Source organism: Triticum aestivum, chromosome 2A (assembly GCF_018294505.1).
Source record: "Triticum aestivum cultivar Chinese Spring chromosome 2A, IWGSC CS RefSeq v2.1, whole genome shotgun sequence".
Taxonomy (NCBI): domain Eukaryota; kingdom Viridiplantae; phylum Streptophyta; class Magnoliopsida; order Poales; family Poaceae; genus Triticum; species Triticum aestivum.
Window position 1 is genome coordinate 708,250,959 of NC_057797.1, and position 20,560 is coordinate 708,271,518.

Consider the following 20,560-nt stretch of genomic DNA (forward strand, 5'->3'; position numbering starts at 1 on the left):
ACAAGCATCAATCCATGGCTTGCTTGAAACAACGAGTGCCTCCAACTAACAACAATCCTGGGGGAGTTTTGTTTAATTACTTTGATTTGCTTTGATCTTTTTGGATCATGGGACTGGGCATCCCGGTTACCGCCACTTTCTCGTGAATGAGGAGCAGAGTCCACTCCTCTTGAGAATAACCCACCTAGCATGGAAGACACTGACAGCCCCTAGTTGCTACATGAGTAATTCGGGCATACAAAACAGATTATGATTTGAAGGTTTAGAGTTTGGCACATGCAAATTTACTTGGAACGGCAGGTAAATACCGCATATAGGTAGGTATGGTGGACACTCATGGCAAAACTGGGTTTAAGGATATTTGGAAGCACAAGTAGTATCTCTACTTGGTGCTAGGAATTTTGGCTAGCATGAGGGGGGAAAGGCAAGCTCAACATGTTTGAATGATCCATGACAATATACTTTAACTGAGATGCGAGAAAACATAACCCATTACGTTGTCTTCCTTGTCCAACATCAACTCTTTAGCATGTCATACTTAATGAGTGCTCACAATTATAAAAGATGTCTATGATAATATATTTATATGTGAAATCTCTCTTCCTTCAATATTCTTTCATGAATTGTTCAAATGACTAATACAATGCTTGCTAACTGTCAATAAATTTACAAACTCTACATCTTAGATGTGAAGTCATTACTCCCCATGGGATAAGCAAATGAAACATATATAATTTCAGATTTGTGACATTCAACTTATTCAACCATTTACTCATAGGATATAAGTGAAGCACACGAGTAAATGGAAAGCTAGTCCAAAAAGATATAAGTGAAGATCAATGAGTAGCTAAATAATTATGCAACTATGTGAAGACTCTCTCTCATTTAAGAATTTCAGATCTTGGTATTGTATTCAAGCAGCAAGAAAAACAAAATAAAATTACATTGCAAGGATAGCACAACTCATGTGAAGAAGCAAAAACTTAGGCTCAACCGATACTAACCGATAGTTGTTGAAGAAGAAAGGTGGATGCCTACCGGGGCATCCCCAAGCTTAGATGCTTGAGACTTCTTGAAATATTATCTTGGGATGCCTTCGGCATCCCCAAGCTTGAACTTTTGTGTCTCCTTAATTCCTCTCTTATCATGGTTTCTATTTTTATCAAAAGCTTCATTCACAACAAACTCAACAAGAACTCGTGAGATAGGTTAGTATAAACCAATGCAAAACCTTATCATTTTCTACTGTAGCAAATCAATAAAATTATTATTCAACATTGCATACTAAATGCCTCTGAATATTTAATACTCCTATCCTTAAATAGAATCATTAAACAAGCAAACATATGCAAACAATGCAACCATAACAGCAATCTGTCAAAACAGTATAGTCTGTAAAGAATGCAATATTCATCATACTTCCCTAACTCCAAAAATTATGAAATAAAATTCCCACTGTAATAAATTTATCATATCTCAATATGTAAAAAGATTCAACATTATACCACTCTCTGACTTTTCTAAGTAATTCTTGCAACAGCGGTAAACTTTCTGTTTTCAAACAGCAACATGCATACTTACAAAATAAGCATGGCAAAGGCTATCCTTGACTTTTTTATTGAAACTAAATATGAAAAACATTATTCTAACTAACAGAAAGCAAAAACTAACGAAAATGGCATGACGCTCCAAGCAAAACACATATCATGTGGCGAATAAAAATATAGCTCCAAGTAAAGTTACCGATGAACGAAGACGAAAGAGGGGATGCCTTCCGGGGCATCCCCAAGCTTAGGCTCTTGGTTATGCTTGAATATTACCTTGGGGTTCCTTGGGCATCACCAAGCTTAGGCTCTTTCCACTCCTTATTCCATAGTCCATCGAATCTTTACCCAAAACTTGAAAACTTCACAACACAAAACTTAATAGAAAACTCGTGAGCTCCGTTAGCGAAAGAAAACAAAACACCACTTCAAGGTACTGTAATGAACTCATTCTTTATTTATATTGGTGTTAAACCTACTGTATTCCAACTTCTCTATGGTTTATAAACTATTTTACTAGCCATAGATTCATCAAAATAAGCAAACAACACAATGAAAACAGAATCTGTCAAAAACAGAACAGTCTGTAGTAATCTGTAACTAACGCGAACTTCTGAAACTCAAACAATTCTACCAGAATTAGACGACCTGTACAATTTGTTTATTGATCAGAAGCAATTGGAATCACTACTTTATCACATTCTGGTGATTTTTAACAATTCGGGCACTGAGCGCAAAGATTCTGGAAATTACAGCAAGATCAAATAACTATCATCCAAGAAGATCCAATAGGTTCTACTTGGCACAAACACTAATTAAAACACAAAACCATATCTAAACAGAGGCTAGATGGATTATTTATTACTAAACAGAACCAAAAAGCAAAAAACTAAAATAAAATTGGGTTGCCTCCCAACAAGCGCTATCATTTAACGCCCCTAGCTAGGCATTATGATTTCAATGATGCTCACATAAAAGATAAGAATTGAAACATAAAGAGAGCATCATGAAGAATATGACTAGCACATTTAAGTCTAACACACTTCCTATGCATAGGGATTTTGTGAGCAAACAACTTATGGGAACAAGAATCATCTTGCATAGGAAGGTAAAACAAGCATAACTTCAAAACTTTAAGCACATAGAGAGGAAACTTGATATTATTGCAATATGTAGAAGCATATGATCCTCTCTCATAATTATTTTCAGTAGCATCATGAATGAATTCAACAATATAACCAGCACCTAAAGCATTCTTTTCATGATCTACAAGCATAGAAAATTTACTACTCTCCACATAAGCAAAAATCTTCTCATGAATAATAGTGGGAGCAAACTCAACAAAATAGCTATCATGTGATTGAAAATTAAGATCAAGATGACAAGTTTCATGGTTATCATTATTCTTTAAGGCATACGTGTCATCACAATAATCATCATAGATAGGAGGCATGCTTTCATCATAGTAAATTTGCTCATCAAAGCTTGGGGCACAAAAAATATCATCTTCATCAAACATAGCTTCTCCAAGCTTGTGGCTTTGCATATCATTAGCATTATGGATATTCAAGGAATTCATACTAACAACATTGCAATCATGCTCATCATACAAAGATTTAGTGTCAAACATTTTATAGATTTCATCTTTGTGGGGACCCCGACTCATAAGTCGTGATCACTGAATGCACGTGTACAGTGATCCCAGAGATCAATGCTCACTGAACACACAGAAGCTGAATAACAAGAGTCTTATATCCATACATACTGTATTACACAAGTAGGACCATTATGGTCAAGTCTTGAGTATAACATCGCAGCGGAAATCTTCGTCGATAACTTGGACCCATGCCATCTGCCTTAACCCTACAGGCATTCTGACTGGGAAGCGTCCTAGCTCGCATGTTCGTCACCGAGGTACTCTTCTTCATATTATGTTCTTTCATGCCTGGCCAATAAAATAACCAGTGGCAAGCCAATGAGTACTTCGAATGTACTCGCAAGATACCCAAGGGTGATAACAGAATAATTATGCAAGGCACTACTGCTAATTCGGCATTTTTGCGGAAAGCTAGTTTTTCTCATGCAAGTATGATCAACATTTATCAAGGATATGAATGCGTCTGCAACAAGTATCAGGAGGTTACAGACATCAACATCGAGAGAGAGTTATGAACAACTCATGCTCAAGCTCATCGTGACTTCCTCACGAATCACGTCAATAGATTTACCAAACCGTGTTTTTTGTCAGAAACATATGGACGTAGTCTAAGCAGCACCACCCAACTGTCCTTGACCGTGGACACGGCTATTCAAATAGTTTTACACTCTGCAGAGGTTGCACACTTTACCCACAAGATCCGGGGAACTTCCGTGTCATCCACAACCCGCGGTACTTCAAGTACCCGGGGTAAGCACCCGATCACTATCTTTCCCTAGACAACACTAACATGGAGTCCACTCGATTGGTAGTAACCCCCGTGCCCAACCTTTCACAACTTAAAATTGTGGAGCCTTGCTCCCATATTCATCACATACCACTGGCACGGGGTACCAACGGTGTGTCCGGTGCCCCATAAAAATGTTCTTGGCCACCCTACCTGGCACGACCCCATCCCGAGAGAGAGCACCAACTCTCCCCCGTCACTAGTAATGCGGGCTCCAAGCTAGTATCGGCCTAGGTAATCAATAATGCCCTTTCCCATACAAGGGTAGAGTGGTTGCGCATGTAAGGTTGGGACAGTCAAAAAATCTTAAATCTAATCCGTCTCTGTAAACAACACTTTTATCGAGCCTCGGAACACTACCTCTCCACCAAGTAGTGACCTAGTTCATCATCATCTCCCAGGGGCATTAGTGGCACCCACTGGGCTGTTTGCAAGTATGTCAAACCACACTTGTTTCTTTCCATGCATATCCCTGACCTACTTTGCGTAGCCATTTACTATAGCATATTTCTACAACCCACCAACACAACTCTAAGCAAGGGTAGAGTCATGAACAATGCAAGTATCAATGGAGTATGCAACGGAGGCAAGCCTAGCAAGGTTGCCATTCAAAATATATCATGCACTCAGTGAAGCAACGAAAATGCCATCATGATGTAAAATGGTTCATCATGGTCAAAGGGCTGCTTGCCTGGTTCATCAGAGTCTTGAGATCTTCTGGTCCTTCTCCAAGTACTCCGTCTACTTCGGCAACTAACATCGGAAACAATCACAATAAGCAACACAACAAGGCAAGAATAAATGTACTCTAAAAATATGAAGTTGACTTTTATTGGATACCTCTGGTCATATGAGGAATGACCAAAGTTATTTCATTGGAAGTGGATCAATGGATATTTCTAAACATTTTGATATGATGGAATCAAGGGGTTTATGGAATTGCAAGAAGTGTACAGAAACATATTTTTGAAAAATGAGCAAAGGCACCCATTTAACAAAGGATGATTTTAGAAGCATCTAGGAATTGGTTTCACTGGATTTGGAGTTGAAATGATTTTCCTATGAATTTGCAAAGTTGACAAATAGACCATTATTTGAGGTGATACAGAAAGTATTAGTAAAAATGTTCAAAAACTAAGATTTGAACTTATAGACATCTAGGATTTTGAATCATGGAATTTGGATCAAAAATGGGCTCTCTGTGATTTTCTAAAGTTTATCAAAGAAATGGAAAAATAGGATTTGCTAAATATTTGTGAAAGAAATATTTCTGTAAAAATGTGCAAGTAGCACCATGTGGTAGGGAATGAATTTAGAAACTACTAGAAATTTGAATCATCAAATTTGGAGTTAATTTGAATTGTTTATGGATTTTTGAAGTTGACTGGAAAAAGAAAAAGGAAATAAGGTTTTAACCTTATCCTGCGCACTGGGCGGCAGATAGGCCATGGGCCGGCCCAGCTGAATGGCCGCACGGAGTGACCAAGGCGACGTCGAAGGCGCCCACGCGAAGTGTGCCTTCACCGCGTGGACGCGAGAGGGGGCGAACCCGCCTCCACTTGCCAGCGTGCCCCGGTGGCTGGGCCACTAACGAGCGGGGCCCGCCTACAGGGCCTTCATCTTTCTCTTCCTCCCGCGTGCTTGCCTGGCCGAGGGAGCAAAGAGCCCCGACGGCGACTGTCGGCGCTACGGAGCACCTTCGGCGACGCCCTGGCTATGTATGAGCTCGGCGCCGAACGCCGCATCCATTCATGTATGCCACGGCTGCTAGGGATGGTCGAGGCGACGACGGCTTGGACACTGGCGGACGGTGGCGTCGGGCGAGATTGGGGACGGCGCTACGGTGCGCCCTCGGACGAGGGAAGGAGCGTGGGAGCTCCGCCTTGCTCAAGGGAGCCTACTGGTGGAGAGAGGAGAGGGAGAAGAGCTTAGGTTCGGCTGAATTTAGGCGATGGACGGCGGCTCGGCTTTGGCCTTGGAGGTGGATGGAGGGCACGGGAGGAAGAATGGTGCGGTCCGGGGGGTCCAGGGGAGGGAGAGAGGGCGAACCGAGGCTGGAGAGGTCTCGGGGTGGCTTTTTATGGCGGGACGATGGTGCACCATGGGCTCGTGCGCCGGCGAGCTCGTGCTCGTCGCTACAGGCCACGGGAGCTCATCGCGGTGTGTTTGGGGTGTTCCTGGATTCGGTCCAGAGCTAGGGGAGAGAAGAGAGAGAGCAGGGGGGCTAGGGGCACCGCGCGTGTGAGCTTGCTCACTGGTGTACTCGGGCGGCCGGCACATGTGCGAGCAGGGGCAGGAGGAGGGAGAAGGAGGAGGGGGACAGGGGTGTAGCGTGCTGCGGACGTCGAGGCGCGTCGGCAGGCGTGCGGGGGAGGGCCGAGGTGGTCGGAGGCATCGGGCAAAGGGCAGCTACAGTGCAAGGGCGCACTATAGCATGCTCCAGAGCATGCATATGGCCGGCATGGCCATTTTAAAAGGTCAGGGGCATGTCCACTTGTGTCCTGGAGCTTCCTTGGATGCTCTAGAGTGGTCAGGAGCTAGGTGGGGGGCTGCATATAGAAATGAGAGAGAGAGAGAGGAGGAGGAGTTGCCATGGGTAAACAGGGAGAGAAAGAGATGGGTTTCACCCCCAAAATAATTGAGCTGTTGAAGGAGGAGAGTTACTGGAGGTAGGAGGTGACCTGGGGCAGCTGTGGTAAAAACATAGGGTCATGGAGATTAGTGGAAGTGGTCAAAAATGGAATTTTGGTAAAGTGGCAGAAGGTGTTTGATAAAGGTTTTGGCAAGCAAATGAACTCCAATTGCCATGATACTTAACAGGATGGAATGACACTTAGAAATAGGGTGTGCCACCAAATTTGAGCTCATTTGGGAAAAGTTGCCTGTGTAACTTTGGTAAACCCTAGAAATTAGCAGAACTAGACTTGTGTAGATCTAGTTGAGCATAACACTTCTCCTTGATGAACTACTTGGTGTAGTGGCCACATTTGGCCATGTGAACATGCTCACAAAAGTTGGGGTCAAAGAGAGAAAGTTGGTAGTACAAACTTGTTCAAATTTGGTTCTGGTCAGAGAGGGTTTTGGGGCATTTTGGTGAACCAAAATGACTTTAATTGACTTGAGGCTTTGCAAGGTGATCACAACATGCATTTGTGACTTGCTGGATTTTTCTTGGATTTTTATGAAAATATTTCCTGTAGAAATATTTCAAATCCTTGAAATGGGCAGAAATGGTTTTGGGAGGTTTTGTCCAATATTTTGATCAAGGCCATATGTTGAAACTCTTATGTATGGGAAATATATGCCCACTGAGTTTCCCTGATTTTTGTCAAATATTTTTGAATCAATAAAATAATTTTTCCCTATTAAAGACCATTTCTGGCCTTAAGAAAAAGCCTTTAAATAAAATAGGAAAATAACTTCTAAAATTATATTTTTGTGGTTTCTGGGTATCCTATATCTAATAGGAGTCAAACATATTTTTGGAAATATTTTTGCTGCCCTTAATTAAGTAGTTGCAGTGCAAATCTCAATTCAAGGGTTTTTGGAAATCTAATTTTAGAAAATACTTTTTGGCCAAATTATTTTTATAAGAAAATACTACATTGCACTATACACATGGCATGATCATTGGGCAGAAGTTTGGGGCAAGGAGATGAAGTATAGAAGGTGGAGTTGTGTTGACTTTAAAGAGCACTTGAAAACACAAAGAGAAAACCAACTCCAAATAAAAGCCAAATAATGCAAAAGTTTTTGTCAAACCACATTTTATCATGATTGTTAGCTTAAGTGTAGTGGCATGAAAAACAGGGTGTGACAGACCTACCCCCCTTACAAGAATCTCGTCCCCGAGATTCCAAGACTAGGCGCGGGAAGGAATACGGAAACTTGGATTTGGGGCAGTCTTCACGTCCTTGTACTGCTTCTGCTTTCGTTTGGTGCTCCATTGAACTTGAAGTACTTTATGGTGTGGCTTCGTGTATGATGTTCTTCTTGATCCAGGTTGCTAATGGGTAGCTCGCGGTAGGTTAGATTAGGTTGGGGGTTGATGGCTCGGTGATCGATGTCCTTGTTAGTGATCGGGCTAGCTAGGAAGTCGAAAACACTTCCGGAGTTGTGTCATGTGGAAACATTACGCACAGTGGGTAACTCAGGTAGTAGCTCCATCTGGTAACTGTCTTCTCTTCGTCTTGTGGCGATCTCGGAGGGGGTTGTTAAACCTTGGTGTTGGTTCCCTTGGCATGGAAATGCTTGGTCCCATTGAGAGAAGTGGCTTGCAGATACACCTGGTCCTCAACGCGGATGTTTATTTCTTGGCGATGGTGGTTTGTATAGTTCTTCCTCCTTGGCATGGCGGTCTTCAAATGTTTCTTCACCAGCTCAGTGATTCTTCTTCCGTCTTCGGGTAGACAAGTATGTTACCAAAATAAGGATGACAACTATCTTGTCTAAGCACTCCATGAAAACTTTGTTCACGGGGTACATAAAGTAGGCTGGGGGTATTGGTGGTGGTCAAGGTTGAGTATGGTCCGAGGTGTTCTCGATTTAGAGTCAAGACCTATGGTAATGACCCGACCATGTTGTGGCTTAGTAGGGCCTAAGGGTTTCAAGGATTCTAGTGTGCGAGGGAACATTTTACTATCTTATCCTTAAGCACGGTTTCTGAGATGCCAATAGTCTATCTAGTCCTTTCAACAAATAACCTAATACCATCAAAAGCATCATCTCGTATAGGCCAAATCCAATCATCACTCAAGATTTACCAAAGTCTCAGATAATTCCTCAGGGTCACTGATACAAACTCATGAGGTCATTTGTCCTCTATTCATATATCCTCAAATTGGTCTTCCTTATGGCATCGTCAGTTCTTGTGCTATATTAGGGTGACAATGTGCTCGTTCACTATGTCCACTAGTTCCATAATGAACCCAGTGCTGTGCAAGGTTAATAGAGGCTTAACTGGTTCTCTTGCAATTCTATGGGTTAAGCACATGGTTAAGGACTCGAGCTGGGGTATCTCGTGAAGTCTTGAAGGGTCTAGGAATGGGTTTCTAATCTTGAGGGGCAACCATAACTCTACGGGGTTTTACTTGGTAGAGGAGGCTGCAACAAAAAGTCTTCAGTGCTAGTTGGTCGCCGAAGTAGACTCCTTGGTGCATCTTGTCTTGCTGGTCTTTAGTTGAGGAGAGAGATGAGAGGGATAAGTAGCATAGAGGGGGATGCCTAAAGGGGGTTCTATAGTGCAGGTGCAAACAAACAAGTGCCAAAATGGCCAAACACAAACAACAAAATAAGGCAGGTGATATAGTTGCGTACTTGTTTCCTAAGAAAAAAAGTGCGACTTATATCAAAACACAAACAAATAAAAACAAGAAACACACAGTCATGGTTCTATTTGAACCATCATACGGACTCAAATGCGCATAGGGGGTACACGACTCATCCTACCCTAGGGGTTCTCGGACTAAGTATTCATGCTTTACTTCATGCCTCGTGCAGTCTTCTGGGTTTTCCTCAGGTGTTGCTACGTCTCTTGTAGTTGTTCGATGAAACAATCCGGGTTGAGCCTGAAGATTCTTCAACAACTTCTCGCCTGTTGAAGTGATGGGGTGAAGGTGGCTTCTCGTAGTAGGCATTAACCCGGTCTTCTGTTGTCTTCTTAATCATGACAATCCCTTTTTGTATTCTAAGGCGTCGATGGTACCAAGTAGGTAATCCCTTATGCAATGGTATTAACAAGGCATAATAGAGGTCCAACATGTCGGTTACATTGATGAAAACATCGACACCAAGAGCGGGGGATGAAGAGAACCGTTTTCCTGCTCACTATAGTGAGACGGACCAAATGGCGAGGTTCTCATCCACCGGTGGTTGCCGATACAACATCGGTAAGCACATGGTTGCTCTATTAGCGATGCATATCATGATCTTGCACTATGCCCTGATCATCATAGGCTAAGGTTGCATCATCTTGGAGCATTGTCAATGGTGTCACCTTCTTCTGGGCCTTCATGTCCTCATTCCTTGAGGATGTATCTTCTGTTGGTATCGTCTTGTTGTGGTGTCGCCAATCTTGTGTTCAGAAGATGTGGGAGAATTTCTAACAAGGCACCCTCCTTCTAGACTATCCACAAGGGTTTCAAGGAATACAGTGGTCAGGGGCATCAGGGTTCTAGCGACCATTTTTAAAGGGGAAGAGATCAATAAGGAAAGTATACCTTGAAGAAAAACTGAGAAGGGGAAGAGAAGTGTAGACAGTTTTTGAAAACTAGCGATAGTTTTGAAAATAGTTTTACCCTAACTAACGGCCATGCTAACTAAGGCTTCCTACAGTCAGGATGGCTCTGATACCAGCTCTGTGGGGACCCCGACTCATAAGTCGTGATCACCGAATGCACGTGTACAGTGATCCCAGAGATCAATGCTCACTGAACACACAGAAGCTGAATAACAAGAGTCTTACATCCATACATACCGTATTACACAAGTAGGACCATTATGGTCAAGTCTTGAGTATAACATCACAGCGGAAATCTTCGTCGATAACTTGGACCCATGCCATCTGCCTTAACCCTACAGGCATTCTGACTGGGAAGCGTCCTAGCTCGCATGTTCGTCACCGAGGTACTCTTCTTCATATTATGTTCTTTCATGCCTGGCCAATAAAATAACCAGTGGCAAGCCAATGAGTACTTTGAATGTACTCGCAAGCAACCCAAGGGTGATAACAGAATAATTATGCAAGGCACTACTGCTAATTTGGCATTTTTGCGGAAAGCTAGTTTTTCTCATGCAAGTATGATCAACATTTATCAAGGATATGAATGCGTCTGCAACAAGTATCAGGAGGTTATAGACATCAACATCGAGAGAGAGTTATGAACAACTCATGCTCAAGCTCATCGTGACTTCCTCAAGAATCATGTCAAAAGATTTACCAAACTGTGTTGTTTGTCAGAAACATATGGACGTAGTATAAGCAGCACCACCCAACTGTCCTTGACCGTGGACATGGCTATTCGAATAGTTTTACACTCTGCAGAGGTTGCACACTTTACCCACAAGATCCGGGGAACTTCCGTGTCATCCACGACCTGTGGTACTTAAAGTACCCGGGGTAAGCACCCGATCACTATCTTTCCCTAGAAAACACTAACATGGAGTCCACTTGATTGGTAGTAACCCCCGTGCCCAACCTTTCACAACTTAAAATTGTGGAGCCTTGCTCCCATATTCATCACATACCACTGGCATGGGGTACCAATGGTGTGTCCGGTGCCCCATAAAAATGTTCTTAGCCGCCCTACCTGGCACGACCCCGTCCCGAGAGAGAGCACCAACTCTCCCCCGTCACTAGTAATGCGGGCTCCAAGCTAGTATCGGCCTAGGTAATCAATAATGCCCTTTCCCATACAAGGGTAGAGTGGTTGCGCATGTAAGGTTGGGACAGTCGAAAAATCTTAAATCTAATCCGTCTCTGTAAACAACACTTTTATCGAGCCTCGGAACACTACCTCTCCACCAAGTAGTGACCTAGTTCATCATCATCTCCTAGGGGCATTAGTGGCACCCACTGGGCTGTTCGCAAGTATGTCAAACCACACTTGTTTCTTTCCATGCATAACCCTGACCCACTTTGCGTAGCCATTTACTATAGCATATTTCTACAACCCACCAACACAACTCTAAGCAAGGGTAGAGTCATGAACAATGCAAGTATCAATGGAGTATGCAACGGAGGCAAGCCTAGCAAGGTTGCCATTCAAAATATATCATGCACTCAGTGAAGCAACGAAAATGCCATCATGATGTAAAATGGTTCATCATGGTCAAAGGGCTGCTTGCCTGGTTCATCAAAGTCTTGAGATCTTCTGGTGCTTCTCCAAGTACTCCGTCTACTTCGGCAACTAACGTCAGCAACACAACAAGGCAAGAATAATTGTGCTCTAAAAATATGAAGTTGACTTTTATTGGATACCTCTGGTCATATGAGGAATGACCAAAGTTATTTCATTGGAAGTGGATCAATGGATATTTCTAAACATTTTGATATGATGGAATCAAGGGGTTTATGGAATTGCAAGAAGTGTACAGAAACATATTTTTGAAAAATGAGCAAAGGCACCCATTTAACAAAGGATGATTTTAGAAGCATCTAGGAATTGGTTTCACTGGATTTGGAGTTGAAATGATTTTCCTATGAATTTGCAAATTTGACAAATAGACCATTATTTGAGGTGATACAGAAAGTATTAGTAAAAAATGTTCAAAAACTAAGTTTTGGACTTATAGACATCTAGGAATTTGAATCATGGAATTTGGATCAAAAATGGGCTCTCTCTGATTTCTAAAGTTTATCAAAGAAATGGAAAAAATTGGATTTGCTAAATATTTGTGAAAGAAATTTTCTGTAAAAATGTGCAAGTAGCACCATGTGGTAGGGAATGAATTTAGAAACTACTAGAAATTTGAATCATCAAATTTGGAGTTAATTTGAATTGTTTATGGATTTTTGAAGTTGACTGGAAAAAGAAAAAGGAAATAAGGTTTTAACCTTATCCTGCGCACTGGGTGGCAGATAGGCCGTGGGCCGGCCCAGCTGAATGGCCGCACGGGGTGACCGAGGCGACGTCGAAGGCACCCACGCGAAGTGCGCCTTCACCGCAGGGACGCGAGAGGGGGCGAACCCGCCTCCACTTGCCAACGTGGCCTAGTGGCTGGGCCACTAACTAGCAGGGCCCGCCTACAGGGCCTTCGTCTTCCTCTTCCTCCCGCGTGCTTGCCTGGCCGAGGGAGCAGAGAGCCCTAATGGCAACTGCCGGCGCTACGGAGCACCTCCGGTGACGCCCTGGCTATGTATGAGCTCGGCGCCGAACGCCGCATCCATTCATGTATGCCACGGCTGCCGGGGATGGTCGAGGCGACGACGGCTTGGACGCTGGCGGACGGTGGCGTCGGGCGAGATTGGGGACGACGCTATGGTGCGCCCTCGGACGAGGGAAGGAGCGTGCGAGCTCTGCCTTGCTCAGGGGAGCCTACTGGTGGAGAGAGGAGAGGGAGTAGAGCTCGGGCTCGGCTGAATTTAGGCGATGGATGGCGGCTCGGCTTCGGCCTTGGAGGTGGATGGAGGGCACGGGAGGAAGAATGCCGCGGTCCGGGGGGTCCAGGAGAGGGAGAGAGGGCGAACCGAGGCTGGAGAGGTCTCGGGGGTGGCCTTTTATGGCGGGGCGATGGTGCACCATGGGCTCGTGCGCCGGTGAGCTCGTGCTCGTCGCTACGGGCCATGGGAGCTCGTCGCGGTGTGTCCGGGGTGTTCCTGGATTCGGTCCAGAGCTAGGGGAGAGAAGAGAGAGTGCAGGGGGGCCAGGGGCACCGCGTGTGTGAGCTTGCTCACTGGTGTACTCGGGCGGCCGGCGCGCGTGCGAGCAGGGGCAGGAGGAGGGAGAAGGGGGAGGGGGACAGGGGTGTAGCATGCTGCGGACGTCGAGACGCGTCGGCAGGCGTGCGGGGGAGGGCCGAGGTGGTCGGAGGCATCGGGCAGAGGGCAGCTACAGTGCAAGGGCGCACTATAGCATGCTCCAGAGCATGCATATGGCCGGCATGGCCATTTTAAAAGGTCAGGGGCATGTCCACTTGTGTCCTGGAGCTTCCTTGGATGCTCTAGAGTGGTCAGGAGCTAGGTGGGGGGCTGCATATAGAAATGAGAGAGAGAGGAGGAGGAGGAGTTGCCATGGGTAAACAGGGAGAGAAAGAGATGGGTTTCACCCCCAAAATAATTGAGCTGTTGGAGGAGAGTTACTGGAGGTAGGAGGTGACCTGGGGCAGCTGTGGTAAAAACATAGGGTCATGGAGATTAGTGGAAGTGGTCAAAAATGGAATTTTGGTAAAGTGGCAGAAGGTGTTTGATAAAGGTTTTGGCAAGCAAATGAACTCCAATTGCCATGATACTTAACAGGATGGAATGACACTTAGAAATAGGGTGTGCCACCAAATTTGAGCTCATTTGGGAAAAGTTTCGTGTGTAACTTTGGTAAACCCTAGAAATTAGCAGAAATAGACTTGTGTAGATCTAGTTGAGCATAACACTTCTCCTTGATGCACTACTTGGTGTAGTGGCCTCATTTGGCCATGTTAACATGCTCACAAAAGTTGGGGTCAAAGAGAGAAAGTTGGTAGTACAAACTTGTTCAAATTTGGTTCTGGTCAGAGAGGGTTTTGGGGCATTTTGGTGAACCAAAATGACTTTAATTGACTTGAGGCTTTGCAAGGTGATCACAACATGCATCTGTGACTTGCTGGATTTTTCTTGTATTTTTATGAAAATATTTCCTGTAGAAATATTTCAAATACTTGAAATGGGCAGAAATGGTTTTGGGAGGTTTTGTCCAATATTTTGATCATGACCATATGTTGAAACACTTATGTATGGGAAATATATGCCCACTGAGTTTCCCTGATTTTTGTCAAATATTTTTGAATCAATAAAATAATTTTTCCCTATTAAAGACCATTTCTGGCCTTAAGAAAAAGCCTTTAAATAAAATTGGAAAATAACTTTTAAAATTATATTTTTGTGGTTTCTGGGTATCCTATATCTAATAGGAGTCAAACATATTTTTGGAAATATTTTTGCTGCCCTTAATTAAGTACTTGCAGTGCAAATCTCAATTGAAGGGTTTTTGGAAATCTAATTTTAGAAAATACTTTTTGGCCAAATTATTTTTGTAAGAAAATACTACATTGCACTATACACATGGCATGATCATTGGGCAGAAGTTTGGGGCAAGGAGATGAAGTATAGAAGGTGGAGTTGTGTTGACTTTAAAGAGCACTTGAAAACACGGAGAGAAAACCAACTCCAAATAAAAGCCAAATAATGCAAAAGTTTTTGTCAAACCACATTTTATCATGATTGCTAGCTTAAGTGTAGTGGCATGAAAAACAGGGTGTGACAATCTTCTAGCACTTGATCACAATTTTCCTTTCCATCATACTCACGAAAGATATTAAAAAGATGAAGCGTATGAGACAAACTCAATTCCATTTTTTTGTAGTTTTCTTTTATAAACTAAACTAGTGCTAAAACAAGAAACAAAAAGATTCGATTGCAAGATCTAAAGATATACCTTCACTTACCTAGCCTCCCCGGCAACGGCGCTAGAAAAGAGCTTGATGTCTACTACACAACCTTCTTCTTGTAGACGTTGTTGGGCCTGCAAGTGCACAGGTTTGTAGGACAGTAGCAAATTTCCCTCAAGTGGATGACCTAAGGTTTATCAATCCGCGGGAGGCATAGGAGGAAGATGGTCTCTCTCAAACAACCCTGCAACCAAAATAACAAAAAGTCTCTTGTGTCCCCAACACACCCAATACAACGGTAAATTGTATAGGTGCACTAGTTCGGCGAAAAGATGGTGATACAAGTGCAATATGGATGGTAGATACGGGTTTTTGTAATCTGAAAATATAAAAACAGCAAGGTAGCGATCGGTAAAAGTGAGCATAAATGGTATTGCAATGATAGGAAACAAGGCCTAGGGTTCATACTTTCACTAGTGTAAGTTCTCTCAACAATTATAACATAGATAGATCATATGACAAGCCCTCAACATGCAACAAAGAGTCACTCCAAAGCCACTAATAGCGGAGAACAAACATAGAGATTATGGTCGGGTACGAAACCACCACAAAGCTATTCTTTCGGATCAATCTATGAAAGAGTTCGTACTAGAATAACACCTTAAGATACAAATCAACCCAAACCCTAATGTCACCTAGATACTCCATTGTCACCTCAAGTATCCGTGGGCATGATTATATGATATGCATCACACAATCTCAGATTTATCCAACCAACATAAAATAACTTCAAAGAGTGCCCCAAAGTTTCTACCGGAGAATCAAGAACGTGTGCCAACCCCTATGCATAGGTTCCCAATGTCACGAAACCCGCAAGTTGATCACCAAGACATACATCAAGTGTTCTCATAAAGACTCAATCCGATAAGATAACTTCAAAGGGGAAACTCAATTCATCACAAGAGAGTAGAGGGGGAGAAACATCATAAGATCCAACTACAATAGCAAAGCTCGGGATACATCAAGATCGTGCCATAGAGGGAACACGAGAGAGAACACGAGAGAGAGAGAGATCAAACACATAGCTACTGGTACATACCCTCAGCCCCAAGGGTGAACTACTCCCTCCTCGTCATGGATAGCGCCGGGATGATGAAGATGGCCACCGGAGATGGATCCCCCCTCCGGCAGGGTACCGGAAAGGGGTCCTAATTGGTTTTTCATGGCTCTGGAGGCTTGCGGCGGCGGAACTCCTGATCTAGGTTCTGTTCTGGAAGTTTTAGGGTGCGTAGGTATATATGGGTGAAAGGAGTACGTCGGTGGAGCTACGGGGGCCCCACGAGGCAGGGGGCGCACCCAGGGGGGAGGGCGTGCCCCCCACCCTCGTGAGCACCTCCCGTATCTTCTGACGTGGAGTCCAAGTCCATCAGGTGGGTTTCCTTCCAAAAATAACTTCTCCAGTTGATTTCGTTCCGTTTTGACTCCGTCTGATATTCCTTTTCCTCGAAATACTGAAATAGGCATAAAGCAGCAAATCTGGGCTGGGCCTCCGGTTAATAGGTTAGTCCCAAAAATAATATAAAAGTGTATAATAAAGCCCATAATCATTCAAAACACATAGTAATATAGAATGAATGCTTCATAAATTATAGATACGTTGGAGACATATCACGCCTTCGCAAATCGGACTGCAAATTTACCACAGCATGTTGGTGCCATGTCATGGCACCAAGCCAAGTTTCATTATTTTCATGCGTGTTTTGGTTACAGGAATTAAAAGACTAAGTTTCTCAATGTTTCCAACCCAGCCACGACGCCCAGAATTTTGAATTTCATTCCCATTTCTTGCATGGAACCTATAAATTTACCCGAGGACACACATGTGATTTTTCAACCAACTTTGGTGCACTGGAACATGTGCTTGTATTTCAAATTTGAATTATGCACAAAAAGGTGACACGTTCTCTCCCAGAACCACGAGCCTTCTTGAGAGAAGCTCCGATTTGCAAGAAGCTTATACCGAAATTTGTTCCTATTCGGCCAATTTTTTTACCACGGCATGGTACTACCATGACATGACACCGTGCCAAGTTTCATGATTTTAAAACCAAGTTTCTCAATGTTCTAGACCGAGCGACGATGCCCAGATGTTTGAATTTTATTCTCATTGTTTGCATGGGACCTACTCGAGGACAGAAATGTGATTTTTCAAATGTAGAAATTCACCCGAGGACACAAATGTGATTTTTCAACCAACTTTGGTGCACGGGAGCATGTGCTTGTAGTTCAAATTTGAATTATGCACATTAAATGGCAAAAAACTCAATTAGTGTGTAAATAAGGCCAAACGAAGCCGGAATAATTCCAAAATTTAACGGGGCACTCATGTAGTTATATGTTGCCTTTGTAAATAAACTCAAGGGGGACAACGTATATCGTTTCGCACTAAAAGGTGACACGTTCCCTCTCAGAACCACGAGCCTTCTTGAGAGAAGCTTCAGTTTGCAAGAAGCTTATACCAAAATTAGTTCCTATTCGGCCATTTTTTACCACAACATGGTAGTACCATGACATGACATCCATGCCAAGTTTCATGATTTTCAGACGTGTTTTGGATTTACAAGAATTTTAAAACCAAGTTTCTCAATGTTCTCGGCACAGCCACGATGCCCAGATCTTTTAATTTTATTCTCATTTCTTGCATGGGACCTAGAAATTCACCCGAGGACACAAATGTGCTTTTTCAACCAACTTTGGTGCACGAGAGCATGTGCTTGTAGTTCAAATTTGACTTATGCACATTAAATGACCAGAAACTCAATTAATGTATAAAAAACGACAAATGAACCCGGAATAATTCCAAAATTTAACAGGGCACTAATGTAGTTCTATGTTGCCTTTGTTAAGAAACTCAAGGGGGGGGGGCAGCGTATATTGTTTCACACTCAAAGGTGGCACGTTCCCTCTTAGAACCACGAGCTTCCAAATCGGCCCAATTTTTTACCACAACATGTTAGTGCCATGACATGACACCATGCCAAGTTTCATGTTTTCCAAGCGAGTTTTGGATTTACATGAATTTAAAATCAAAGTTTCTCGATGTTCTCGGCCGAGTCATGACGCCCAGATGTTTGAATTTCATTCTCATTTCTTCCATGGGACCTAGAAATTCAACCAAGGACACACATGTGATTTTTCAACCCACTTTGGTGCACCGGAGCATGTGCATGCAATTCATATTTAGATTATGCACATTAAAAGTCCAGAAACTCAATTAATGTATAAAAAGGCCAAATGAACCCAAAATAATTCCAAAATTTAACAGGGCACTCATATAGTTCTATGTTGCCTCTGTAAATAAAATCAAGGGGGAGGCAGCGTATATCATTTCGCACACAAAGGTGACACGTTCCCTCTCAGAACCACGAGGCTTGTTGAGACAATCTCCGGTTTTGCAAGAGGCTTATAACAAAACTTGTCCCAGTTCAGCCAAAAATTATATGTATGAAAACAGGGTTTAGATTATCCCAAACATCTCGCTACCTTGACCAATAATGTACTATGATATGAATTCAACATAAAATGGATACAAATATTTGAATTGGAGAGCGTATGGTACATGTAGTTCACAGTGAAATATGATTACTGCTATATGTATGTTTTTTGTTATCAAGATAATATTTAAATTATGGTATAACTTGACAACAATCGTATTCAAATAAGGAAAATTGATTCAAATTTAGTCCATATGGTAGACGACAATATATATGTTCACATGGTGGAGTAAAATGTTCATATATGATGGAAGATCAAAATGTATGACTACATCAATTATAAACCGCAAGGTCACCTAATGATATATTCGAATTCAACATAACGTGGATTCAAAAATTGAAATTCGAGGTCATGGCATCTGTAATCATATAAAAAGGGACATTACTCTTTCTTTGGTGGGAATTCATTTGTTTTTTGTTGTTGTTGAGGGAAGTGCGAATCGATTTGGTACTGTGCAGGGTAATCTTGTTCTCCTGATTTTTTTACATTTTTCTTGTAGTCTTTTCAATGGCATCTATAGCAATATAGTAAAAGGGGACATGACTCTCTTGTGTCTTGTATGAATTGTTTTTTTACAAGTTAAGTTTGTTCTGCCGAACAAGGAATCCGCACCTTGTTATCCCGAAATTTTGAAGCTCGAGTATCTTTTGTCTCACCTGCTTTGAAACTCCCGCTTCTTCAACCCGCGCTGCGCCTTGTTATCCCGAAATTTTCAAGCTCGAGTATCTTTTGTCTCACCTGCTTTGAAACTCCCGCTTCTTCAACCCGCGCCGCGCCTTGTTATCCCGAAATTTGGACGCGCGCGAGAACTCCCTCCTCATCCGAAATCGCTCCCGCTGCCCAGACACGTGAAATCCCCCTTCTACCCCTCAGCCAAAAATGAAGCTCCACGTCGCGGTGTCAAAACCGGTGGGGGTACGCTGGTAACTTACCCTACATTTCAGACAAGCGCGTCCCTAAGCTTGGCTCCCCCTCCCCCTTCACCCCCCCATTCGTACACCGAGGCCGCCAAAACCCGCGGAACCCCATGCTCCTCCCTCGGCCTCCCGACCGCCGCCCATCCGGAGACTCTTCCCCGACTATGTCGTCCACCACAACAGCTCGCCGTCCCTCATCCGCCGCACCGGATGAGGATCCGTTGTCGATCTCGTCGTCCCTCCAGATCAGCAGCCCCGTCCTCCACCTCCAAGGAGCTTCCCCGACGTTCGCCTCGTCTATCGCGCCACCTCAATCCCCACAGCGCCGTCTTGACCTGCCCCACCGGAACCACAGCACCCTCACCAATTCCTCCGATGAAGCCGAGGCAAACTCGGTGCCACCAAGGAGGTTCTGCACTCACCGCTGCATTTTATCTTTTATTCGATCTCACGGGGCTGCCTGTGCTCGATACCGAGCAGACATGGCATGTCTCCATCGATGGCGCCGTCGCCGGCCACATCATCCACGGTGTCTCTCCCCCATGTCGTTGCTTCCTCGGCGACGACTTCCACAACGGCACTAGCTGGAGTTGCTCTGGCTCTCGCTCGTGCTGCGGCTCTGTTCTTGCTATCGGTCGTGCTGCTGCACTGCTCCTGCTTTCGTTCTTGCTGCTACTTTGCTCTTGCTCTCGCTTGCGCTGCTGCTGCTGCACGACCTCCAGCAGCTACAAGAGTTGCTGCTTTAGCACTCGCTCGCAGTGCTACTACACGACTTGCTCTCTGCTAGTGTGTTCCCTGCTCGAGCGTCTGCTGATTTAGATCACTGCTTCTCTGCTACTAGTGCTCGAACACCCTAAACATCTATTGCAATGCTCTGTTACTAGTTCAATCAGTTTCGACAGTAAAATTCAGTTTCGACTATGAAGTTCATTTTCTTCAGTTAAGTTCAGAGTGAACAGTACTTACAGCATCTGTCGGAGCGGCCATGGTGCGGCTGATGCGTTTTACATCTAGCACTTTT